The sequence below is a fragment of the Staurois parvus genome, unplaced genomic scaffold (assembly GCF_062004578.1).
Source record: "Staurois parvus isolate SC_StPar_1 unplaced genomic scaffold, SC_StPar_1.0 ptg001916l, whole genome shotgun sequence".
Classification (NCBI taxonomy): Eukaryota; Metazoa; Chordata; class Amphibia; order Anura; family Ranidae; genus Staurois; species Staurois parvus.
Genome location: NW_028319712.1, coordinates 81,767 through 101,469, shown reverse-complemented (window position 1 = coordinate 101,469; position 19,703 = coordinate 81,767). Strand labels below are relative to the sequence as shown.

General features: G+C 43.4%; 1 long non-coding RNA gene across 1 annotated transcript in view; it reads left to right on the top strand.

Annotated features, from left to right (window-relative positions):
- Positions 1-3,923: 3,923 nt before the first annotated feature.
- LOC149433819 (uncharacterized) overlaps positions 3,924-19,703 on the top strand; it is an 83,133-nt gene continuing 67,353 nt past the window's right edge. Inside the window, exon 1 of the long non-coding RNA XR_016308846.1 lies at positions 3,924-4,055. This is a non-coding gene — a long non-coding RNA (uncharacterized LOC149433819). The remainder of the gene's footprint in view (positions 4,056-19,703) is intronic.

The window sequence follows — 19,703 nt, the reverse complement described above, 5'->3', positions numbered from 1 at the left end:
GGGAGGAATGGTGTCCCATCATTGGTGTCAGTGGGGGGTGGAATAGTGCCCCATCGTTGGTGTCAGTGGGGGGTGGAATAGTGCCCCATCGTTGGTGTCAGTGGGGGGTGGAATAGTGCCCCATCATTGGTGTCAGTGGGGGTGGAATAGTGCCCCATCGTTGGTGTCAGTGGGGGGTGGAATAGTGCCCCATCGTTGGTGTCAGTGGGGGGGGGGAATAGTGCCCCATCGTTGGTGTCAGTGGGGGGGAGGAATAGTGCCCCATCATTGGTGTCAGTGGGGGTGGAATAGTGCCCCATCGTTGGTGTCAGGGGGGGTGGAATAGTGCCCCATCGTTGGTGTCAGTGGGGGGGGGGGGAATAGTGCCCCATCGTTGGTGTCAGTGGGGGGGAGGAATAGTGCCCCATCGTTGGTGTCAGTGGGAGGAATAGTGCCCCATCATAGGTATCAGCGGGAGGAATAGTGCCCCATCATTGGTGTCAGTGGGGGTGGAATAGTGCCCCATCGTTGGTGTCAGGGGGGTGGAATAGTGCCCCATCGTTGGTGTCAGGGGGGGGGGGGGAATAGTGCCCCATCGTTGGTGTCAGTGGGGGGGAGGAATAGTGCCCCATCGTTGGTGTCAGTGGGAGGAATAGTGCCCCATCATAGGTATCAGCGGGAGGAATAGTGCCCCATCATTGGTATCAGTGGGAGGAATAGTGCCCCATCATTGGTATCAGTGACACCAATGATGGGGCACTATTCCTCCCACTGACACTTGCTGACTCTGTTCTCGTATGGTGCTGCTGCAGCCAGCATATGTGGTTGCAGCAGCACCTCTACACTGACCACTTACCTGCTGGTCCTGCACTCGATTTTCGCGCGGCCGCTCGGCTCCCACCCTCTCGCGGTGATTGGCCGCCTGTGTGCCTTTCCTGAGCTACAGTTCTGGCGGCCAATCGCTGGTGAGGAGGCGGAGCCGAGCAGCCGCGCGAACTCCAGTGGCCGAACTGAAGGCGCAGCCGCGCTTCCTGGACCGGATCGTCGTGGGACCGGAACCAGGTAAGAAATAGCCCCTGCCCACCCCTGTACTTAGTGTCCCTTCCGTTAGGGGAAGGGGGGGGGGCGGCGGCGGCACCGCGCCGCCCCCCTAAAAAGTGTCATGTCATGTATTACCGGCGTATAAGACGACCCCCGACTTTTGAGAAGATTTTTAAGGGGTAAAAAGTCGTCTTATACGCCGGGAAATACGGTAGTACCATATCCCTGATTTTTTATATTTATTTACTGTTATATCCATATTATGCAAAATACATACTTCTGGGTCTAGCTCTATATCTATTTCTGTCAATTTTCCTATCAAGTGGATTACTGTTTTCCAGAATATCTGGATTTTTAGGGCATCCCCACCATATATGGTATATAGTGCCTACCTCTCCACATCCCCTCCAACACAGTGGTGAACTCTCTCCACATATCTTATTTTCTACATTTGGTGAGATGTGCCATCTTGTCAAACACTTATAGTTCATCTCTACTTCTCTCATAGAGACGTTCTCGTGAATTAATCTATACATTCTCCTTTGCTTTTCCTCATCTATCACAACTCCCATATCCATTTCCCATTTTGTTATATATGTTGGCTTTGTGTTTGTGTCTAATTCAGTGAGTATTTTGTAAACTTTAGTAATCCCGTGTTTCCCATCACCTTGTGTTCCCAATGCCTTTTCGAACAGATTCCAATTTTCTTTTGTCCTTAAAGGTTTTGGCAAACTTCCAGCAAAACACCTCAATTGAAAATACCGCAATTCATCTAGTTTAGTGAAGATCTCTCCCTCTTTTTTCTTCAAATCACCAAATGATCCTATTTCGTCTCCCACCAGTATATCTCTCAATTGCACCCTATCTTTTTAAACCACCTCCCTCCTATTTCTTCTTTGCCTGGGGGAAAAAACTCCGTGTTTTTTAGTGGAATCAGTGTTGAATTAAAAGTCCATTTCATACTTTTGTGTAAATTATCCCAAACCTTTAGTACATTCAAAGTGCATGCATTTACATTATCGTTTAAACCCCTATACTGTGTTGGCACCCATATCATTCTTCCCAGGTCTATTCCACTGAGTTCATTCTCTATTCTCACCCAACTTTTTTTTATAATTATATATCCAATCTATGGTTCTTGCCAATATTACCGCTTTGTAATATCTTTTAAAGTCTGGGAGCCCTAAACCACCTCTTTCTTTCCTCCTACTCAACAGTTCGTATGACAGTCTTGGTTTTTTATTCCTCCATATGTATTTTGTTATCAGTTTCTTAATTATTTTAAAAAAAATCTCTGGGAGTTTAATTGGGATCATTTGATATCTATATATGATTTTTGGTACTATTACCATTTTTACCAGATTAATACGGCCCATCCATGTCAGGGTTCCTCCCTCCAATCTTTTTAATTCGTCTCTAATCTCATTTATCAATCTCTCTCCTGGTTCTCCTCGTACCTATCCCGACGCTCCTTCAGTGTCACCTACAATGGTGCCACCTCCCCCTCACTCCCCCTCTCTGTTGGGGTCCCCCAGGGCTCTGTCCTTGGACCCCTTCTCTTCTCCATCTACACCTCCTCCCTTGGCAAACTCATACACTCCCACGGCTTCAACTACCATCTCTATGCTGATGACACTCAAATTTACCTCTCCACCCCTCACCTCACCTCCACTTTCTCCGCCCGCATCACTCACCTCCTAAACGACATCTCTGACTGGATGTCGCTCCATTTCCTCAAACTCAACCTCTCCAAAACCGAGCTTCTCGTCTTCCCTCCTGCCCGCGCCCCCCCCCCATCCTATCCATCACTACTAACATCACCACCATCAATCCCGCCCCGCAAGCCAAAGTCCTTGGGGTCATTCTGGACTCTTACCTCTCCTTCCAACCTCATGTCAAATCACTGACAAACACATGCAGGCTCCACCTCCGCAATATCGCCAAAATACGCACCTTCCTTACCCCAGACACCGCTAAACTACTTGTGCACTCCCTGATTATCTCACGCCTTGACTACTGCAACTCCCTCCTCACCGGCCTACCCCAGTGCAAACTCTCCCCGCTTCAGACCATCCTGAACTCAGCTGCCAGACTCATCCACCTCACCAGCCGCTCCACCTCTGCCACCCCCCTCTGCCTCTCCCTCCACTGGCTCCCTATCGCCCAACGCATCAAATTCAAACTACTCACTCTGACCTACAAAGCCATTCACAACACTGCCCCTAACTACCTCACCGACCTGATTCCCAAGTACCACCCTACCCGTACCCTTCGCTCTTCACAGGACCTCCTTCTATCTTGCTCCCTGGTCTCCTCCTCACACGCACGTCTGCAAGACTTCTCCAGGTCCTCCCCCATCCTCTGGAACTCACTACCCCAATCCATCAGACTGTCACCTTCCCTCCTCACCTTCAGGCGCTCCCTGAAAACCCACCTCTTCAGGGAAGCCTACCCCACCCTCACCTAACTGCTGCTCTCCTTCATTCCTCCTACCACTCCATCCCCCACAGCCACTTCCTCCTGTACCACTACCCCCTCCCTCCTAGATTGTAAGCTCGAAAGAGTAGGGCCCTCTTACCCCTCGTGTGCTGTTCGTAGCTGCTGTAATGTTTCATGTATTGTCCCCCCCTCTATTGTACAGCGCTGAGCAAACCCTTTGGCGCTATATAAACTCAATGTAATGTAATGTAAAAATGTAATCATTGATCGCCATTGTACATGCTATGCGTACAATGTGTATACATGCTATGTGTACAATACCCATGAAAGTGAAGTTACCCTTTAAGTGCAAAAGGTATTTTCATGTACAGCATCATTTTTTGTACTGAGGTCTGGTTTGATATTTCTCATATCATTAGCTGTGCCGTACACTTTTTACGCAGGTTGAATGCTCACCAAAATGATATACTCTAATGAACATGTTTCTTTAATCAGGTGCATATGATAACCCAGGTAAATGCAGAAGGAAGGTCGAATAGAGAAAGAAAAGGAAGAGAAGAGAGAGAAAGCTAGAAGAAGAATATCAGGACATGCGGGTAATCTAGAGTTTTGTTCCGTGTCCATCTCCCCTGCCCTTTGTTGGAACTTCACTGATTGTCTGTCTGCTGAAATATAACTTATCCAAGGGTCCCATGATCTTTTGAATAAATGTAATTTATTTTTCAATGCGGCTGATAGCTTTTTATGCACCATTTGCCATGACATTTTAGCGTTCATTACTGAAAAGAGGATGGACAAAAGACATCCAGGACCTGGTGACTGCTATTCTGGCCGCTAGGAATGTAAACAAGACCAATATTTTGGAATGCTTTGGTGCCTCCTCTATTGGTTGGTTAAGTAGGGCCTGTAATGGGGACTTCTTAAAATTGACAAGGATCAACGAAAACAAAATTGTATACACAAATCCCAAACCTTTGACCTTTGGGCATGTCCTCCAAAATGTGGTGTTCTGCGTCCCTTTACCCACATTAGGTGAGGTGCAGAGGGAAGGGCAGAGCTACTTTTTTTTTTTTTTGTAGTGTTGGGTGCATTATCATGGGTCAGCCTGTGTTTCCTGCTGTTCCTGGAAATTTCTGGAACTTGAAGTGGATGGGGGTAAAAGCCCCTTTTTCCACAGCCTTTCCAGAAAGCTAAATGGGCCCTAAGGCAGCCCTAACACAGAAAAAACCATCCCTGTTGCTTTTTTAGGGGAGCACCACATGCAACACACGGTAATTCAAAATACTGTAAATGGTTTCCCACACAATAATGCATGCCTAGTGCGATACCACTAATTATTCTTCCCTCTAGCTCAAGGCCACTTTCACCGCAGCCCCCAACTTCTGGTCACAGAGCTTGCACTGCTTAGGTTGCTTTCACACTCATTTCTTTTCCTTCTATTTTTGCATTAAAAACAAACAAACTGCATGACCAATAAATCCTATGGAACTCTTCACAGTGGTCAGTTGGGGGTCCTTTGCATTGTTAAAAGTCATGCTTGCTGCATTTTTGGTGCATGTGTGGTGTGGTAAGAAAAATGCATCAAACAACCCCCCCCCCCCAACTTAACTGGCAATTGCGCTGTCATGCAACGCTGAACCCAAACAAAATTTACATCCTTTTTTCCCCCAACAAGTAGAGCTTTCTTTTGATGGTATTTGATCGCTTCTGCTTTTTTTATTTTGCGCGCTATAAACAAAAAAAGACTAACAATTTTGGGAAAAAAATATTTTTAACATTTTGCTATTAAACATGTCCGGTAAAGAATGTAAAATATCAAATTTTGTCATAATTTAGGCCAAAATGTATTCTGCTACATAAATATATATAACGTGCGGCGCTAAACAGTTCAACCAATACTGAAAGCTCATTATATAAAATATGCCAAGATCAGGGGCGGACTGAGAACTCATGGGGCCTCGGGCAATAGGGGATCATGGGGCCCCTGTGTCCTTGCCCAAACTCAAAAAAGACTATGAAAAGGTACTAGGGGCATCTCATGGGGCCCCCTACTGACCCCGGGCTCTCGGGCAGTGCCCGAGTTTCCAAATGGTCAGTCCGCCCCTGGCCAAGATTAATAAAACCATAAAAATCATCATAAGAATAAAGTGACTTGTGACAAAGTGCCAAAAATTCCGATGTATTCAGTGACTTTGGTGATCTCATATAGTCCGTCACAGCAGCCCTGCACTCTCCGACTGGTAGGAAGGAAGAATTGATCGTGGCTGTCGGGGAGGACTCTGTATCTATCGCCATCCTCATGGTGGAGGTGCAGCTATCAACAACCCACAGAGCTGTATGTAAGGGGAGACTGAGCCATATTGCCAGAAGGAGAGAGCGGTGAGGGGAATACCTGACCAGACCAGATCCATCCATACAGGAGCCTTCAGTGTATCCATAAGAGAATATTGTCTCTAAATGCGCAGATTAACTGTGCATCTGGTGAGTGCGCAGCCTTTACATAATACCAGTCATTTCACCACAGTCTGGATGGAGCACCTATTACTGGAGATAATTTGATCTCCCATACTCTTAATTGGGACAATTACTCTATATTAACACTACTGGTCACTCTAACAGTGACGGACTATATGAGATTACGAAAGTCACTGAATACATATGAATGTTTGGCACTTTGTCACAAGTCACTTTATTCTTATGATGATTTTTATGGTTTTATTAATCTTGGCATATTTTATATATTGAGCATTCATTATTGGTTGAACTGTTTAGCGCCGCACCTTATATATATTTAAGTCTTGAGAGGTTATTTGGTATCCTTTTTGTGCTTTGGCTGCTTTTTTGCTTTTAGCGTTCACTTCCTCTTTTTATGATTGTATTCTGCTACATGTCTTTGTTAAACAAAATCCCAATACGTGTAAATTAATTGGTTTACGTAATTTTTTTTTACTAGTACTGGCAGCGATCAGCGACTTATAGCGGGACTGTGGAGGGCATTCTGACACTGAGACCCCCAGTGACACCAATACAGTGATCAGTGCTAACACAAAAGCACTGACACTGTACTATTGGCACTGGTAGGCAGGAAGGGGTTAACGTGGGGCAATCAAAGGGCTAACTGTGTGCTGTTTTACTGTTTGGGCTGTGTGTGTTTCATTGTAAGCACACTGCTTTGTATGGCTTTGCAATGCAGAGCCATACAAAGCAGTGTGCAGCAGCTGACAGGGGACAGAACTGTGTTGTTTATACACAGGTCTCTCCACTGTCGGAGATACTCAGTGATCACTGGATACCGGCGAGAACTCCCTGGCCCGGACCCAGCGATTGATAGCCGAGGCCATGAATGGCTGCGTGGGTAGGGCGCACGTGCGTCTCCTACCCGGAACTGCAATATCATGTATATATACGTGATTTTGCACACCTGTGCCGCCCTGTAGCAATATATTTGCTTAAGAATATATTGACACCCACAGCAGCTCTCAAAGGCGTCGCGTTTTGAACGCGAAGAACTCTCCTTTCCCCCAACACATTCTGGTATAAACCAGCCCGGAGGGTAATTTTTCAATTTTAGAAGTGCACCTTTTCCAGACTTTATGGCTTCACACACACGGCTGCCACAGGAGGTAAAAACAGGTGGCTGAGCTGCCACATGCGACCCATTCAGGTAAACGGGCCCATGCCACAACTCAATCACTTCCATTTGACTGGCAATAAAGGGGGGTTTAGTTGCTGGCAATATCACCTGCTGAATGTCTGGCAGCCACTGCTCTACCACCCTCTGAAAAGCAAGTCACCTCACAACGCTTTGCAAAGGCATGGCTTATTTACCAGTAAAATCCGCCTAATGTGACTCATTCAAGTGAATAGGTCCAAGCTGCAACCGTGTGCAATGTACACGGTTGCAGCGTGGTGGTGCAGACTTTTTAGGAGTTAAAACAGGCCATGAGGATGCCTGCCCCTGTCGCCTGTAAAATATACTCTGAAAAGCGATCCACCACTCTTCAGAGTGCTACAAGCCCTTAAGTAAAGAACAGTTGTAATTTTCGTTTTATCAGTGCTGTCATTAGGAAGGTTTCCCTTCACTTCCTGTCCTGTAGACTCAGCAGGAAGTGAAAGGATAGCTTTCGCTTCTGCCCTCTGAAAAGTAATTCACTGTGCAAGGCTTTTCAAAGGGGCAACAAGAGCTTCTATTTTTCACCTCATTTATGTATACAGAATAGATATATATGTCTATTAATGACATCCCGTGTAATAACCGGAACTGGAAATACCACAATGTGTAAAGTGTGGCTTAGGTGTTAGAAAATAGTTTTCCTCATGTAGTTGTATGTTATTGTATATACTATTATTTGACTAGATAATGTGTGTAATAGTTACCTTTAGTTTCGGATTAATTTCTAAGTAAGTGACAATGTACCTCTAAATAGTAAGTTACTTTACCTGAAGGTATGTTAGGGTTTGTTAAAATATCTGGAAAGTGACATAAATAGCATGTAATGTTAATACTAAATTACTGAACAAAGAATTGAGCTCGGCCCATTACAGTGAATGTAGCTCCTTAAAAAAGAGGACTTTTTGAACGGTGGAATAAACAGCACAATATATGGAGAATGTTGTATAGAACATTGAATAATGGTGGCAAAGTCTACATTAGAGTCAAAGTATGCCTCAATTTCTTTTTCTCTTTCCGTTTTCTTGTTTCTCCCTTCTTTTTATTAGAGAAAACAGAATAGCTGGATATCGTGTCATATGTATAAATGGGGTTGTGTAAAGTAAAAAGTAACCAGTAATGTGTTGCTCTCAGGTGGAGATTTACAAACTGGTATTATAGAGGGCAATATATAGGAGTCAAGGCAGTTATAATAGACTTCTTAGGTGACGGATATGTACAGTATAAATTATTATTGTTATTAGATGTTTTAGCTGTTTTCTGATTGTAGTATTTATAGTAGTTGATGCTTTGAAATAAATATGAATATAAAGTATACCAGTATAATAATTTTTTTTTTCTCAAAACATCAACTACTATAACTTCTACAAGCAGAAAACAGCGAAAATATGTATTATTATTATTAATAATAATAATAATAATAATAATAATAAAAACAATACCAGTGTAATTTTTTTTTTCAACACTTGCCCTCCTGAGGATTTACCCCCCTTCCTGACCAGGCCTTTTTTTTGCTTTTTGGCGTTGCACTGCTTCAACTGATAATTGCGCGGTTATGCAATGCTGCACCCAAATGAAATGTACATCCTTTTTTTCACACAAATAGAGCTTTCTTTCGGTGGTATTTTTGCTCTATAAACAAAAAAATTTTGAAAAAAAAAATGATATTTTCTACTTTCAGCTATAAAAAATATATCGTAAACTCAAAGTTAGTCAAAAAATTTAGGCCAATCTGTATTCTGCTAAATGTCTTTGGTAAAAAAAAAATCCCAATAAGTGTATATTGATTGCTTTGTGTGAAAGTTATAGTGTCTACAAACTATGGTATAGATACTGTAATTTATGCAATTTTTTGCTATACAGCGCTGCACTAGTTTAACTGACAATTGCGTGGTTATGCAAAGCTGTGCCCAAACAAAATGTATGTCCTTTTTTTCACACGAATAGAGCTTTCTTTCAGTGGTATTTGATCACCTGTGCGCTTTTTATTTTTTGCGCTATAAAAAATAAAACGTGAAAAAAAACCACAGTATTTTCTCTTTTCTGTCAAAAAATATCCAAAAAACTAAAATTTCATCATAAATTTGGGCCAAAATATATTCTGCTACATGTTTTTGGTAAAAAAAAATCCCAATAAGTGTATATTGATTGCTTTGTGTGAAAGTTATAGCATCTACAAACTATGGTATAGATAATTTGAAATTTACACAGTTTTTACTTTCTGACTGCCTATCACATTTCTTGAGGTGCTAAAATACCAGGATAGTCCAACACCCCCAAATGACCCCTTTTCGGAAATTAGACACCCTAAGCTATCTGCTGAGAGGCATATGAGTCAATGGAAATTTTTTTTTCCACAAGTTTTTGTGACAAAAACAGTTTTTTTTTCTACAAAGTTGTCTCTTAAATGATATATTGCTCACAAAAGCCATGGGTATATGTTGAATTACACCTCAAAATACATTCTGCTACTTCTACTGAGTATGGGGATTCCACATGTGTGAGACTTTTTGGGAGCCTAGCCACATACAGGAGCCTGAAATCCAATGACCACTTTGAAAGCCTGAAGGTGTGTAACTTCTTCATTTCACTTCCTCACTACCTATCACAGTTTTGGAGGCCCTGAAATGCCAGGATAGCACCAACCCCCCCACCCACCCCCCCCAAATGACCCCTTTTTGGAAAGTAGACACTCCAAGAATTTAAAAAGAGGCATGGTGAGTATTTTGCAGATCTAATTTTTTCTCACAAGGTTTTGAAATATAAAAAAAGAAAAGAAAAAATATGTTTTTGTTTTCTTTCTTTATTTTCCAAAAACTTGTGGCAACAAACGAGATCTGCAAAATGATTCACCATGTTTCTTATCAAATTCTTTGGGGTGTCTACTTTGCAAAAATGAGTCATTTGGGGGGTTTGGTTCTATTCTGGCATTTCAGGGCCTCCAACACTGTGATAAGTAGTCAGGAAGTGTAATGAGGAAATGAAGCCCTTTAAAAGCCTGAAGGTGCTTATTGGATTTTGGGGTCCTGTACTTGACTAGACTACCAACAAATATCTCACATGTGGTACCCCCATGCTCGGGACAAGTAGCAGAATGTATTTTGGGGAGTAATTCCACATATACCTATGGCATGTGTGAGCAATAAATTATTAAAATGGCAATTATGTGTAATAAAATGTATTTATTTTTTTGTCATTTTCCAAAAACTTGTGGTAAAAAAATAAATTCTTCTATTGATTCAACATGCCTCTCAGCAAATAGTTTGGGGTGTTTACTTAACAAAAAGGGGTCATTTTGGGGGGTGGGGGCATTTTATGCCCTGCATTTGAAGTTTATGCCACACATCACTCACTCTTCTAACCACCTGAAGACCAAGCCTTTTCTGCCACTTTTTGTTCACCTGAAAAAAATCAGTATTTTTGCTATGAAATTAATTTGAACTCCCAAACATTATATATTTTTCAAAAGCAGACAACCTAGTGAATAAAATGGTGGGTGCTTCAATTTTTTATCTCACATAATACTCACACAGCGAATTTTCAAACGCAATTTTATTTTAAATAATACACTTTTTTTAATTTTAATGCGCAAAAACAAAATATATTGGCCAATTATTTGGTAAGATATAAAAGATGATGCTATGCTGAGTAAATAGATACCAAACATGACGTGTTTTAAAACTGCGCATGCCCCGCACAGTGGCGACAAACTGCATACATTTTTAATATCTATAGACAGCGCTTTAAAAGCCTTTACAAGCTCCCATTTTAGATTTACAGAGGAGGTCTAGTGCTAGAATTACTGCCATTGATCCGACGTTTGTGGCGATACCTCACATGCATGGTGCAGCCGCTGTTTCCATACTGGCACAAGGTCAACGCTCACGAACGCAGGTGTGCGCGTGTGAGGGGGGGCAAGGGTATTTTTTTTTTGTTATTTTGATTTATTTAATTATTTTTACACTGTCCCTTTCATTTTTTTTTTTTTTTGATCACTTTGAATACTATCACAGGGAATTCAAATATCCCCTATAACTTCAATGGGCATTGTCATATATTCTTTTTTGGGAAATCTGGGGGCACGGGACTGCCCGAAAAGGCCGTGGAAGGCAGCGAGGGAGGGGGGCATTTTCTCCCGCTGCTTGTAAAAGCAATCCTGCAGCTAATTAGCCACTAGGATTGCTTTTACATGAAAGCCGATCGCCAGCTGACAAAAACGATACCAGGATGATGCCTGCAGCTGCATGCATCACCCTGGTATAACCATTCAAAATCCAGTGATGTACCAGTACGTTGCTGGTCCTTGTTGGGTGTATATGCTATGTTCTTTTCTTTTTTTTTTTTTGTTATGCAGCCTGTGGGCTGAATAGAAAAAAAGAGAAGAAATCTCTGCCAGAAAAAGTGTGTGGTGTGCCCACCATTAGAATACCTCCCTGCATCCACCCACTTCTAATGGTGGGCACACATGAAATGTGCCAACAAATATTATAAAAGATATATGCCGAAGCATAGGGGCCATCCACCCACTGGCCACCCCAGGCCCCCTTGTTTCGGCATATATGTTCATTTTTTAAACTGCGGATGAAAAATCTCATCCAACAGCGCTGCCCACACTGATTTATGTATATTCTGAGAGCAAGTTCCTGTTGCTGTCAGAATAAACAGGTCAGTGCTGCAGCTGAAAGCATTCCTGCAAAGAAAACAGTAATGGTTAACAATAAAACAGTAAAAGTAGAACAATAACAAATGTGACAACAAAAAAAAACTATTTTTCCGGAAGGATACTAGGGGCTCTACGGGCCTGTGTGCGAATTCTTGGTGGCCGCGGGACACTACTTGTGCTCGCCACCGCACCAGCTTGTACTGCGGTTATGGGACCCGACACGTCACCAAGTAATACTGCAGTGCGGGTATGTATAAGCCCAGGACGTACTAGGCCGCTGGTGCTCGCCAGTTCACCAGAAGGTAGCGCAGCACTAGTACTGGCACTCTGAGGCGGATTCTGTCAGTGAATCTTCCCCTTCGCTCTCACCTGACATGCTCAGAATCCTGTAGGCCTTTTCACTAGTGTACCTTTGGACATTTTGGCCACTAAATTTATAGGTACCTAGAGCGCCTGGCTGTCAGAGACTGCTTGAACCGCTACAAAAAATTCACCAACAAGTGCTAACAGAGATCAGGCCTGATTCTGTGAACACTGCGGTTTTGTGTGTAATGTATCAAGTGACAGTTGTCTAATGACACTGCACTTACTGGTGGAGAAGGGGAGCAGAGAGGCTAAACGCAGGTCCTGGCAGGTGTCGGGGCTGATCCCTCTAACGCTGCGTTTTTGGGGATGCTATTCTAATGTGAACGCTGGTATAGCGCTGATCTGATCAAAGATATTGATCCGTTCAGACACTATACTAGCAAAGGAGGTTTAGTGTGCAATTGAGCGTGTTCCTGGCAATCAAGGGGTTAAATGTTATTACTGGTGTACTATCGGGCAATCTGACGCTATCTGGGAGGGGTGATAACTGACGCTAACACTATCGTAAGTCGCCAGTGACACTAATACAGTGATCAGCAAAAAATCTGTACACTGTAAATAATGACATTGGTGACTGGGCAGTGAAGGGGTTAACTGGGGAGGAAATCAATGGGTTAAATGTGACCTAGGTGTTTTCTAAGTGTTAGTGTAGCGCTTTGTACTCACGTTTTGTATGTCTTCTCTCTCTGGGACGGAATGTGCCCAGGCAGAGAAGATTGACATCATATCTTGTCCTGTGTAACTGTCAACACAGGATAGGACAGGGACCGATCATTCAACTTCAGCCGGACATCACTGGCCAAGATGGAATGATCCCACGGGGATCGAATTATGACACCCGCGGGTCGGCGGGCGCGTGCGCGCGCCCCCTGTTCGCGAAAACATTGGAAGCGCGAATCACGTGTATATATACGTGATTGTGCACAGTAGTGCAACCCTGCCGCAGTAAATGTACTGTGGCTGGTCGGCAACCGGTTAATAATAATAATCATAATAATAGTAAAAACAATACCAGTGTAATTTTTTTTTTTAACAATAGTAATAATAATCATAATAATATAAACACTACCAGTATAATTTTTTTTTCCAAAGAATCAGCTACTATAACTACTACAATCCTAAAAAAAGCTAAAAATATATAATAATATTATTAATAATAATAGTATAAACAATACCAGTGCAATCTCTTTTTTTTTTCAACAAGGCCTGATCTAGCCTGTCTGATGTGGGGGCGCAGTAAAAAACATGAGGGGGGCAGAAGATGCGAGTTTGACAGGGCAGTGTATGGAAGTCAGTAGGGCAGCGTACAGAGGGGCCAGCAGGGCAGAGAGATAGGGACAGCAGTTTTTAGGGCGGAGTACAGAGGCCATTAGTTTGTAGGGCAGTTTACAGCGGGTCATCAAGGCAGTGTACAAGGGTTAGCAGGGCAGTGTACAAGGGGTTAGCAGGACAGAGGATGATAGGTCAGCAGGGGAGTGTACAAGACTCAGTAGGGCAGTGTACAGGCGGTCAGTAGGGGACAAAATAAGGGTCAGCAGGGCAGAGGATGGGAGATCAGCATGGGAGCATACAAGAGTCAGTGGGGCAGTATACAGAGGTTCAGTAAGGCACAGGATAGGGGTCAGCAGGCAGAGGATGGGAGGTCAGCAGGGTTTATCAGGGCAAAGGTAGGGCAGGATAAAGGTGTCAGCAGGACAGATGACAGTGGTCAGAAGGGCAGTGTACAGGGGTCAGCAGGGCAGGGTACAGAGGGTCAGCAGGATGGTGGACAGAGGGTCAGCAGGGTAGAGGACAAGGGGCCAGAAGAGGAGAGGACAGGGTCAGTACTGCAACATAGCAGCCAGTTATACACTGTACATCGAGGCTGTGTCTGTAAGGGAATTCGATTTCAGCAATGTGTTGAGCGGGGAAGAGGGGATCTATTGACTGCCCTGCGTGTGGTGCCAGGACAAGGTTGTCTAGCTCCCAGGGTGAAGATGACAAACTAAGCCCCCCCCCCCCATGTGTGAGCATCATGTCTCAGCATAAATTCCCACCCCCCACCCAAATGAAAGAGGACGAATCAGCATGCTCACCCCACGAATAGAGCTTTCTTTCAGTGGTATTTGATCACCTGTGCGCTTTTTATTTTTTGCGCTATAAAAAATAAAACGCAAAAAAAACCCCCAGTATTTTCTCTTTTCTGTCAAAAAATATCCAAAAAAACTAAAATTTCATCATAAATTTGGGCCAAAATATATTCTGCTACATGTTTTTGGTAAAAAAAATCCCAATAAGTGTATATTGATTGCTTTGTGTGAAAGTTATAGCATCTACAAACTATGGTATAGATAATTTGAAATTTACACAGTTTTTACTTTCTGACTGCCTATCACATTTCTTGAGGTGCTAAAATACCAGGATAGTCCAACACCCCCAAATGACCCCTTTTCGGAAATTAGACACCCTAAGCTATCTGCTGAGAGGCATATGAGTCAATGGAAATTTTTTTTTCCACAAGTTTTTGTGACAAAAACTTTTTTTTTTTGATCACTTTGAATACTATCACAGGGAATTCAAATATCCCCTATAACTTCAATGGGCATTGTCATATATTCTTTTTTGGGAAATCTGGGTGCACGGGACTGCCCGAAAAGGCCGTGGAAGGCAGCGAGGGAGGGGGCATTTTCTCCCGCTGCTTGTAAAAGCAATCCTGCAGCTAATTAGCCACTAGGATTGCTTTTACATGAAAGCCGATCGCCGGCTGACAAAAACGATACTAGGATGATGCCTGCAGCTGCATGCATCACCCTGGTATAACCATTCAAAATCCAGTGATGTACCAGTACGTTGCTGGTCCTTGTTGGGTGTATATGCTATGTTCTTTACTTTTTTTTTTTTTTGTTATGCAGCCTGTGGGCTGAATAGAAAAAAAGAGAAGAAATCTCTGCCAGAAAAAGTGTGTGGTATGCCCACCATTAGAATACCTCCCTGCATCCACCCACTTCTAATGGTGGGCACACATGAAACGGGCCAACAAATATTATAAAATATATATGCCGAAGCATAGGGGCCATCCACCCACTGGCCACCCCAGGCCCCCATGCTTCGGCATATATGCTCTTTTTTGAACTGCGGATGAAAAAGCTCATCCGACAGCACTGCACACACCTACTTATGTATATTCTCAGAGCAAGACCCTGTTGCTGTCAGAATAAACAAGTCGGTGCTGCAGTTTGACATTCCTGCAAAGAAAACAGCAATGGTTAACAATAAAACAGTAACTCGATAAAACAACTTTTTAATTGAAATATCTCTGCAAGAAAAAGTGTGTGGTGGTATGCCCACCATTAGAATACCTCCCTGCATCCACCCACTTCTAATGGTGGGCACACATGAAATGTGCCAACAAATATTATAAAAGATATATGCCGAAGCATAGGGGCCATCCACCCACTGGCCACCCCAGGCCCCCATGCTTCGGCATATATGTTCTTTTTTTAAACTGCGGATGAAAAATCTCATCCAACAGCGCTGCCCACACTGATTTATGTATATTCTGAGAGCAAGTTCCTGTTGCTGTCAGAATAAACAGGTCAGTGCTGCAGCTGAAAGCATTCCTGCAAAGAAAACAGTAATGGTTAACAATAAAACAGTAAAAGTAGAACAATAACAAATGTGACAACAAAAAAAAACTATTTTTCCGGAAGGATACTAGGGGCTCTACGGGCCTGTGTGCGAATTCTTGGTGGCCGCGGGACACTACTTGTGCTCGCCACCGCACCAGCTTGTACTGCGGTTATGGGACCCGACACGTCACCAAGTAATACTGCAGTGCGGGTATGTATAAGCCCAGGACGTACTAGGCCGCTGGTGCTCGCCAGTTCACCAGAAGGTAGCGCAGCACTAGTACTGGCACTCTGAGGCGGATTCTGTCAGTGAATCTTCCCCTTCGCTCTCACCTGACATGCTCAGAATCCTGTAGGCCTTTTCACTAGTGTACCTTTGGTTGGACATTTTGGCCACTAAATTTATAGGTACCTAGAGCGCCTGGCTGTCAGAGACTGCTTGAACTGCTACAAAAACTTTACCAACAAGTGCTAACAGAGATCAGGCCTGATTTTGTGAACACTGCGGTTTTGTGTGTAATGTATCAAGTGACAGTTGTCTAATGACACTGCACTTGCTGGTGGAGAAGGGGAGCAGAGAGGCTAAACGCAGGTCCTGGCAGGTGTCGGGGCTGATCCCTCTAACGCTGCGTTTTTGGGGATGCTATTCTAATGTGAACGCTGGTATAGCGCTGATCTGATCAAAGATATTGATCCGTTCAGACACTATACTAGCAATGGAGGTTTAGTGTGCAATTGAGTGTGTTCCTGGCAATCAAGGGGTTAAATGTTATTACTGGTGTACTATCGGGCAATCTGACGCTATCTGGGAGGGGTGATAACTGACGCTAACACTATCGTAAGTCGCCAGTGACACTAAGACAGTGATCAGCAAAAAATCTGTACACTGTAAATAATGATATTGGTGACTGGGCAGTGAAGGGGTTAACTGGGGAGGAAATCAATGGGTTAAATGTGACCTAGGTGTTTTCTAAGTGTTAGTGTAGCGCTTTGTACTCACGTTTTGTATGTCTTCTCTCTCTGAGACAGAATGTGCCCAGGCGGAGAAGATTGACATCATATCTTGTCCTGTGTAACTGTCAACACAGGACAGGATAGGACAGGGACCGATCATTCAACTTCAGCCGGACATCACTGGCCAAGATCGAATGATCCCACGGGGATCGAATTATGACACCCGCGGGTCGGCGGGCGCGTGTGCGCGCCCCCTGTTCGCGAAAACATTGAAAGCGCGAATCACGTATATATACGTGATTGTGCACAGTAGTGCCACCCTGCCGCAGTAAATGTACTGTGGCTGGTTGGCAACCGGTTAATAATCATAATAATAGTAATAAAAACAATACCAGTGTAATTTTTTTTTTTTAACAATAGTAATAATAATCATAATAATATAAACACTACCAGTATAATTGTATAATTTTTTTTTCCCAAAGAATCAGCTACTATAACTACTACAATCCTAAAAAAAGCTAAAAATATATAATAATATTATTAATAATAATAGTATAAACAATACCAGTGCAATCTCTTTTTTTTTTTCAACAGGGCCTGATCTAGCCTGTCTGATGTGGGGGCGCAGTAAAAAACATGAGGGGGGAAGAAGATGCGAGTTTGACAGGGCAGTGTATGGAAGTCAGTAGGGCAGCGTACAGAGGGGCCAGCAGGGCAGAGAGATAGAGACAGCAGTTTTTAGGGCGGAGTACAGAGGCCATTAGTTTGTAGGGCAGTTTACAGCGGGTCATCAAGGCAGTGTACAAGGGTTAGCAGGGCAGTGTAAAAGGGGTTAGCAGGACAGAGGATGATAGGTCAGCAGGGGAGTGTACAAGACTCAGTAGGGCAGTGTACAGGCGGTCAGTAGGGGACAAAATAAGGGTCAGCAGGGCAGAGGATGGGAGATCAGCATGGGAGCATACAAGAGTCAGTGGGGCAGTATACAGAGGTTCAGTAAGGCACAGGATAGGGGTCAGCAGGCAGAGGATGGGAGGTCAGCAGGGGTTATCAGGGCAAAGGTAGGGCAGGATAAAGGTGTCAGCAGGACAGATGACAGTGGTCAGAAGGGCAGTGTACAGGGGTCAGCAGGGCAGGGTACAGAGGGTCAGCAGGATGGTGGACAGAGGGTCAGCAGGGTAGAGGACAAGGGGCCAGAAGAGGAGAGGACAGGGTCAGTACTGCAACATAGCAGCCAGTTATACACTGTACATCGAGGCTGTGTCTGTAAGGGAATTCGATTTCAGCAATGTGTTGAGCGGGGAAGAGGAGATCTATTGACTGCCCTGCGTGTGGTGCCAGGACAAGGTTGTCTAGCTCCCAGGGCGAAGATGACAAACTAAGCGCCCCCCCCCCCCATGTGTGAGCATCATGTCTCAGCATAAATTCCCACCCAAAAAAAAAGAGGACGAATCAGCATGCTCACCCCACGAATAGAGCTTTCTTTCAGTGGTATTTGATCACCTGTGCGCTTTTTATTTTTTGCGCTATAAAAAATAAAACGCGAAAAAAAAACCCAGTATTTTCTCTTTTCTGTCAAAAAATATCCAAAAAACTAAAATTTCATCATAAATTTGGGCCAAAATATATTCTGCTACATGTTTTTGGTAAAAAAAATCCCAATAAGTGTATATTGATTGCTTTGTGTGAAAGTTATAGCATCTACAAACTATGGTATAGATAATTTGAAATTTACACAGTTTTTACTTTCTGACTGCCTATCACATTTCTTGAGGTGTTAAAATACAATACAATACAAAATCTCCCCCTAAGCCCCCATCCTCCCAACTTACAGTCTGGATGAGCGGTTCTGTGCTCTGCCCCCTCCTCCTGTCAGAACAGAGCTGCTCCATATAGCTGATGACACAGGATCGCTCTGACCATGGGGCTGTACACAGTTTCATTACCCCCCCCCAATCTACATTTACTGCTGTGGGAGATAAGGGGTCCTTGGAGGAGATAGGGACAAGTACTGAAACTGTGTCCCGTAAGTGTGGGTAAGGAACTCAGCAGTCTTGGGCGGCACAACTGAAATCTGGCAAGGCACAGCCCACCCCAGCACCCCCCTAGATCCGGCCATGTTTTCAAAGCATGAAATACTATAACTACTACAATAACAAAACAGCTAATAATAATTATATATTTTTTTTTTTTTTTAATTTTCAAGGCATTAAATATTTTACTACAATCATAAAACAGCTAATAATATAAATCAATAATAATAAATTTTTTGTTTTTCATTTTTTTTTCAAAGCATTAAATATTATAACTAATACAATCATAAAATGGCTAAGAATATATAATAATAAAAAATATTTTTTTTAATTATTATTATTTTTTTTTTTTTTTCCGTTTTGTTTTTTTCAAAGAATTAAATGCTATAACTACAACAAGCATGGCTAAATCAGCTAAACGTGTATGTTATATAATAATAATATTAATAGTGATATATAATTTGAAAAAAATATTATATACACAACATTTCTCATATACATTACAAACATAGCTGATGTCATCCAGGCATTTGAAAAAAGATGTTACAACCTATGGAACACAATATATTGCAATTCTATAGCACCATCATCATCAATGATATACCCAATCTGCATGTCTCCAATGATGGCTTGGTGTACATCCCCAGGGAGGAATGGCTGGTCGTCTTGCAGGTTGAGAATAGCAGCCCGGCAGATTGGACAAGTGTTGCTCTCTACAAGCCAACGGTAGATGCAGCTGGTGTGGAACTCGTGAGAGCAGGCCAGGATGGTCGTGTCCTCTCCATCTTCATAACCTGCCAAACAAATGGGACACGCAATTACCTCCTCCTCGACGCGCTGCTCCATGGCCGGAGGTGGGTGGTGCTCAGGGGCCCTGGCACGCTGTACCATGGCCGGAGGTGGGTGGTGCTCAGGGGCCCTGGCACGCTGTACCATGGCCGGAGGTGGGCGGT